Here is a 7,620-nt window from a genome sequence, read left to right on the forward strand (position 1 = left end):
ACTGGAGTAAAATGGTATCTTATTGTGGTTTTGATTTACATCTTTTAGTGTGAGTGATATTGAGCATTACTTCATAAGCCTGTTGGTCATCCAAATGTCTTCGTCTGTGAAAAGTCTTTCCCTGTCTTTTGTCCATTTTGTAATTGAGTTATCAGTCTTTTTATTGTGGATGCCCTTAGTACACTGGAAACTTTTGAGATGGCTTTGTCTGGGATGACATGGCTAGATATTTTTCCAGTCAGTAGGTTTCCTTTTCATCCTATTGGTAAAAGTTTTGATTCACATAATCTTTAGAGGGTCCCATTCATCAGTGTTATTCTCTCCTGGTTGTGCACATATTATTTTATAAGAGCAGTCTTAGGCAATATTTGTCCATTTAAAAAAAAAAAACCCATACTAAGTAACATGGGGAAAAATGAAGAGCATTGTGTTGAATTAACTAACTCAGTCTCATAAGGACAAATACTGCATAAAACCATTGTAAAAATAGAAGCATTGCCTGAAGTTGTACACAAAAGTTCAAAGTAGGAAAGGAAGGGAGAAGGGAAGCTTAGAGAGGAGATCATAAGTTTGCAGAATTTGGTGGGCAGAAGGAGTGGGTGAAGGAATTGAGAAATTTCCAGTGGACATACGAAAAGGTAGGTAATAATGGGCATGGGTCTATCACGATTAATTTTATAAAACACAGCATAAAACGGAATGTGAATAGAGAAATGTGTCAAACACAATGTATATAAATAAAACCCAATGTATATGAATTTCGTATGCAAACCAAAATAAAATAAAAACAATTTAAAATAATAGGATAGACTCAGCAGGAGTTATCAGGAAAAGAATGGACAGATAATGAACACTACACCGGAATACATGAAAGGAATGAAAATGTGAAAGGAAGGGATTACTAGACCTGGTATGTATGACAATTACCAATCTAGAACAAGAAGTACATTACAGAGTGAATTAGAAAGAGAGGGAAATGTGTATCGATGAATGAATGAAAACCCAACTTTTCTGTAAACTTTCACTAAAATCACAATAAAAACAAAACCTCTATTCTTTGCCTAGACCAGATTCTCAGATTTATTTTTTTTTCCAGGATACAGATTGAACTCATATGGAGAGAAAATAGATTCCTGAAGACTTTATGGATTAAAATCATAAAAGGTATACATCAAGGATATATCCTCTTTCCATACTATTCAATCTGTGTGCTCAGCAAATAATCCAAGAAGCTGCACTATACAAAGAATAATGAGTCTTCCTCTAATCCTAGCGCCACATTCTTCTTTGTATCATATATATATGTGTGTGTGTGTGTGTGTGTGTGTGTGTGTACACACTTAAACATATAGATGTGCAATTATATAAAACACCGGTGATTACATGTATAAGTGCACACACACAACTCTCTCTCTGTCTCTGTCTCGCTCTCTGTCACTTTCTCACACACACACACACACACACACACACTCCACCCTGGTGGTATAATCTATAGGCAGTTGCACTGTTAACCCAAAAGAAGTACTTTTCTAACACTTTGTATCCAATAATAGTTCTTTGGGAAAAAGATGGTCATTATATTCCATTGTGATTTACAGCCTCTGAAAACCCACAGGAGAGTCAAGTAATAGTTCAGACTTGAAGTAAGTGAATGAGAACTTTCCATTGAGGAAGATCACACAGCGGAAATAGCAATTGCTCACACACAACAATATCTAATTCCAACTTTACCATGATAACTATTAATAATAGGCATTGGAAAGAGTAGAGGATTACTGAGCTTAGATAAACAGCCCTGGTGGCCTAGTGGTAAGAAGCTGTGCTGCAATCCTGAAGGCACACGGTTTGAATCCACCAACTGCCCTGCGGGAAAAGGATAGGTAAACTCCTCTTGTTCATTTCTCTGCTCCTGTTCACTTATCTAAAAACCCACTGAAGGGTTAGCTATGGGTCAGTTCTGACTCAATAGTACACAGCATAGTAAAAAGCAATTACCTTCTTTTCATGACTTTCTGAGGGTTAAAGCACTTAACATGCAAAGCTTCTAAAATGTAGTGAGTGTTCCACAAATAGTAGGCCTTTTTGTCTTCTATTTGAGTTTATTTATTAAGTCTTCTATCACCAAATAGGACACAGGCCCTGTACAGTTAGAGACCATGTCAATTTACTAATTGTTTTCTATCCAGCATCAAATACTGTGCATGTCACATAATAAATGTTTATTTAATAAGAAGTCACTTAAGGAATGAATGAAAGAAATTAACAAATGCTGATTCACTATTGACTAGCTGAATGAGAAGTGAAATAATTCTTGAATTTCTATCAGCAGAGGAAGAAAAAGTACTTCAAACTAGGGTAATGACACAGCAAAAGCAAGTTAGTGCGGAAAGTCAAGGAATTTTAAAGGACTGTGGGGAAATTATTTTCTCAAAGATCATTGTTAGATGCCAGCAAGTCAGTGTGCCATAGCATTTTCTCCAATATAATCTTTACTGGAGCAGATTGCCAAGTAATTCTCCTATAGAGCCATAAGATGGGTTTGAACCACCAACTTTTTGGTTAACAGCCAAGATCTTAAGCATTGCACTATTTGGGGTCCTTCTTAATAGCTGATGGTGTATACCAATGGTGAGTGAATTATGCTAACGAGAATATCCTATATAGATGATTCCTTAACATAAACTTAAAAAATAATGCTGAGAATAAACATACAACAACTTTAAATCTGAGACGTCCACAGTAACTTTGAGCAAAATCAAATTTACTCAAAGTTCTCAGCAGCGAAAGCCAAATAATAGATTTACTTGTGTCATCTCCCCAAGCGTCTGAGAGGCTGACACAATGTTCTGGGTAAATAAGTGGAAGTCACAGATGCCAGACAGGATTCACACAAATAGAGGTGTAAGATCTCAGCAAAAACTGGCCAAGTAATAAGTCTGCATTTGAGCCCTGTGCAATCTTAAGCATGCTGTAGCTTGCTTTCAATGACTTCACCTCACCTCTGCACAAATTGAGCAAATTGGGGTGGCAATAAATTGATGAAATGTACCAAATTGCATTTTCTTCACTGTTCTGAATTAACGTGTCTCTTCCAGCAAATAAAACAACTAAGGATCTCAAACAGGCCTCATCCCTTGGGGGAATAATGATGTACTCTTAGCAAATCAGAGATTAAATATTGATATGTTTGGTGGTATTTGGATGTGGAAAGGGAGAGGGGTAGTATGAGAAGAGTGAGAGAAGACAGAATAAGTTGTTGCAAATAAACTGGCTTTTGTCAAAGCCCTGATTCCATGATCCTTCCTGATTCTGTGGCTCTGCCTTCTTCCATAATTTTCTTTGTAAACACACTTGTCATTTATTGAGCGCTCGCCAAGTGCTAGGAACTTTGCACAGCACTTTACACACATTATTTCATTTAACCTCCATTACCACCCTGTGAGGAATAAATTATCACCTCCATCTATCAACTCAGAGAGACTTCAGATCAGGCCAATTAATTTGCCAGTATCACATTGCAAACTGGTAACAAACTGGGATTCTAATCTAGGTCTCATCTCTCTCATTCCAAAACCTGTGCTCTAAACCTTCCACTCATTGCAAGGAATGGTGTGACATTTCTCTTAAGATCAAGGAGGCATGCTCAATGATGAAATTATGAAACCAACATATCACTTTGAAGAAATATGTGCTTGTTTACATCCTACTTTATAACACAGTGAGCTGGAGGCAGTATTTGAAAATGTCATTCATGAAATTGAAAATTAGAAAGATGGGCAAAATAGAAGATCTAGACCAAAGTTTTTTAAAAAGTACTAAAACCAAGATAGGTAGTATCTAGCATATAAAAGATATTAAATTTAAACAGTAGAATTACCTTTGAGATTCCTATCTGCTGAAGCACAGAGGAAAATACAATTGGTTACTTGATGTCCAACATTTATACGGCAAATGCAAATGCGTTCCTCAGAGGAAAACGCAAGCTAAACAAGACCCTTTGCAGTTGAGTCCGGTTCTGACTCACAGCATCTGCAGGACAGAGTAGAAATGCACCACATGGTTTCCAAGTCTGTAAATACTTCCGAAGGCAGTAAGTAGACTCATGCTCCATAGGACTTCAACTGACTGATAGATTAGAAATGGATTGTAGGACCATTATTCCAAGGAACGTCTGGATGAACTTGAACCTTCACCCTTTCAGTTAGTAGTTACGTATTTTAAACATTTGCACCACCTAGAGACCGTAACTATAGGATACTTATGAATATCCAGTCTTGGGAGACTTGGTCTTTAATTACTACCAACTAATTATCAACCACTTGTTTCTGGTGATGTTGAGCTGCTTCTAACTCATAGAGACCCCTGTATGCATCAGAAAACTTCTTCCTAATCCTGTCGGCTATTTCTGCTGTGCTAAAGCCCACGCTGCAGTCACATCTCCTTTTCTTGCTCTCTGCCTTTCCTATCATGATGTGCTTTCCTGGGCTATCTCTTCTTGACATGTTGTTGATATTGTTGTTATGTGCCATCGAGTTGCTTGTGACTCATAGTGACCCTATGTACAACACCCTAAACTCTGCTCTGTCCTGTGCCAATCACACAATCCAACACATCCATCCTGGTTACCCCAGTCACTGAATCAGTTCACCTCATAGAGGGCCTTTCCCTTCCTGAGCTGTCTCTCTACCCTCCCAAGCATGGTGTCCCTCTCCAAGGACTGATCCCTCTTTACAACATGTCCAAAGTATATTAGACGGAGCCTCAGAATCCTTGCCTCCAAGGAGCAGCCTGGTTTACATGAGATAATACTTCAACATCCTGGCCTGTAATGAGCAGCCTATCTGCATGTCCTCAAAGAAAGATTTACTCCTTTATCTGGCTATTTGTAGCCAAAATTCTTTCTCAACATCATAATTCAAAAGCATCAGTTCTTTTCAACTCTTCCTTGCACGATGTCCAATGAGTAGAAACAGTTGCAAACATGCATTAATACTTCATAGGAATCTGTAAAAAAATGGGAATTGTCAGAAGTGAACAGGCTTGAAGACCAACATCCTAAGCACTGCTGTTGTTGTTGTGTACTGTCACGTAGGAACTGACTCACAGCTGACCCACCAGTGGGTTTTCAGAGGCTGTAAGTTGAACAGGCGATCCTCCATGCTTCTCCAATAGAGCAGCTGTTGGCTTTGACCCTCATGCCTTTGAGAATGCAGCACAGCTTCTTATCATTAGGCTACCAGAACTACCTGACCTAGGTATTAGTGATTGGAAATAGACTGGTATTGACCATTTTGAATTAGATATTAGCATGGTCCTCTATGATACCAATAACAAATTAAAGAAGAAGAATGCTGAATTCATTGGCAAAATGGATATTTACTTATCTATCCTGGAGTACAATGTTGTCAGTGATAGAATAATATTTATACACATTCAAGGAAGATATGTTAAGGTGACTATTATTTAATTACACAGCATTGACTAAGGCTAAAATGAAGAAATTGAAGATTTCTAACTTCTGCATTCTAAAATTGATCACATGAGCAATGCACTCAAGATGCATTAATTAATAATAACCCTTATCTTTTTTTCCAACTTTTGCATTCTAAGAGATACCATCCGGGGAAAGCGAGAGGAAGATCCAAAAGATGGCTGTCTCAGAGACACCACAATGGTCATGCCCAAGATCATGAGGACGGCACAGGATAAGACACGGTTCAGACCTGTTGTTCATAGAGTCATTATGAGTTATTTTCTACTCAACAGCACCTACCAACAAAAATGATGAATTTATTGCAAATACCTTTGTTGTTGTTGTTTTTGTTAAGTGCCGTCAAGTCGTAGAAGACTCATAGCAACCCTATGAACAAAAGACCTGAACACTTGTATAACTTCTATCGTTTCTCTATGGTCATAGTTTCCGGAGGCAAGCCATTTCGGAAGTGGATGTCACTCCTGCTTCCAAGTTTGTTTTAATCAGGGAGCTCCACCAAACACTGTCCACCATGGGTAACCATTATCTCATTTGACACATTAGTGTCACAGTGTTCAGCATCACAGCAACCATGAGTTACCTCTGTACAGCAAATGGGCAGCCCAGCGCTATACCACTTAGAAGAATGTTTGACCAAAAACAATTGAAAAACTAGGCCTAAGTGCCGCAGATTAAAATCACCCACCTTTGAACTTTCTATCCACTAGGACAACAGCGCTCTCTTGTTGTTGTCGTCGTCGTTGTTGTTGTTGTTAAGTGCCGTCCAGTTGTAAACGACTCATAGTGACTTAAAAAAAAATATAAATGGTGACTAAATCGTCAATCTAGTGCTCTAGTGGCCTAGTAGATAAGGAGTTGTGCTGTTAACCCAAACACTTGAATCCACCAGTTGCAATGAAGGTGAAAGATGCACGATCTTCTCTGAAATGTACGGCCTCTGAAAACTCTTCTATAGTGTATAAAATAGGCTGGAGCTGAAGCTATATCTGAGGTTTCAGCAGGCTAGGATGTACAGAGAGAGGAGAGAAAAGCCAAAGTCAGCTAGGTAGGATAAGGGGATCAGGGAATATGGAGATATAAAATCAGTGAAGAGAACAGAGTAAATAAGCAAAGTATCTGGCTTGATAAAAGAATGGCCCTTCTAGGAGACAAAGTTGGAAAGGTTAATTAGGGTCATGATGTTAAGTGCCTCAGATACTTGGCTAAGGTGCTTTCAGTTTATCAGCAAGCAATGGGGAGTCACTGAGAGTGTCCAAGCAGGACTATTAGCAATGTTACCAGAGCTCTAAGTTGAGAATAATCTTATATTAATGTATATATGAGGGATTGAACAGGACAAGAGCACAGAACTCAGCAGCATTACAGGGTAGAGTCTCTGAATTGTGGCTGTTTGTTTTGTTTTGCTTTATTTTTTAAAAAAGGAATGGAAAATATCATTTGACCTTGCCTGATGCTGTTTCTCCTGTGATTTTAAGCCCCTTGTCTTCTTCATGTATTATCCCTATTCACACACCAATTTATTGGGTTCTAAAATTGTCATACGAAAAACTAACTCCAAGAACATTTTGACAGTTACAGTGATCCTCCAAGTTTCAAGTTTCCTTCACTGAAAAATGGGTTTGATTCCCTCTTTATTACCCAAGGGGGGCTATTACAAGATCAAACAATCTAATGCATATTTTTTTTTCTTTTTAAATCTGCAAATTTCTGTTTAAGTGGCAGTAGCTTCCTTTTGTTTTGAGATGAACAAATATTTCTGAGGAGAGTGGCCTCGGATAATAAATCTACCCACATGTCTGATACCAAGTTGTGGATGGCTTAGGAGGTGATAACCCTTTGGATCTCAGCCACACTCAGTTCTGCCTCTTCCAGCCTTACCCTTGAAGGCTAAGGGAGGAGAAGGACCCAACCTGTGGACCCTCCCATCTCCTTGTATCTAGGAGTGAGATTGCAAGCATTTCTCTGATGAACAGATTTTCTCTGTCAGAAAATCTAAGGGGGCATTTATCTTCCTGAAGCACATGCTAATCTGTCAGCCATAGGTGAAGAAGGGGGAAATGAGCAGGAAGGAAAGGGGAAATGGTTATTTGATCAGCAAAGAGAGTATTTTGCGCATCATGCACTTT

The sequence above is a fragment of the Elephantulus edwardii genome, unplaced genomic scaffold, assembly GCF_000299155.1.
Source record: "Elephantulus edwardii isolate Elephantulus edwardi_28Jun2011 unplaced genomic scaffold, EleEdw1.0 scaffold00092, whole genome shotgun sequence".
Classification (NCBI taxonomy): Eukaryota; Metazoa; Chordata; class Mammalia; order Macroscelidea; family Macroscelididae; genus Elephantulus; species Elephantulus edwardii.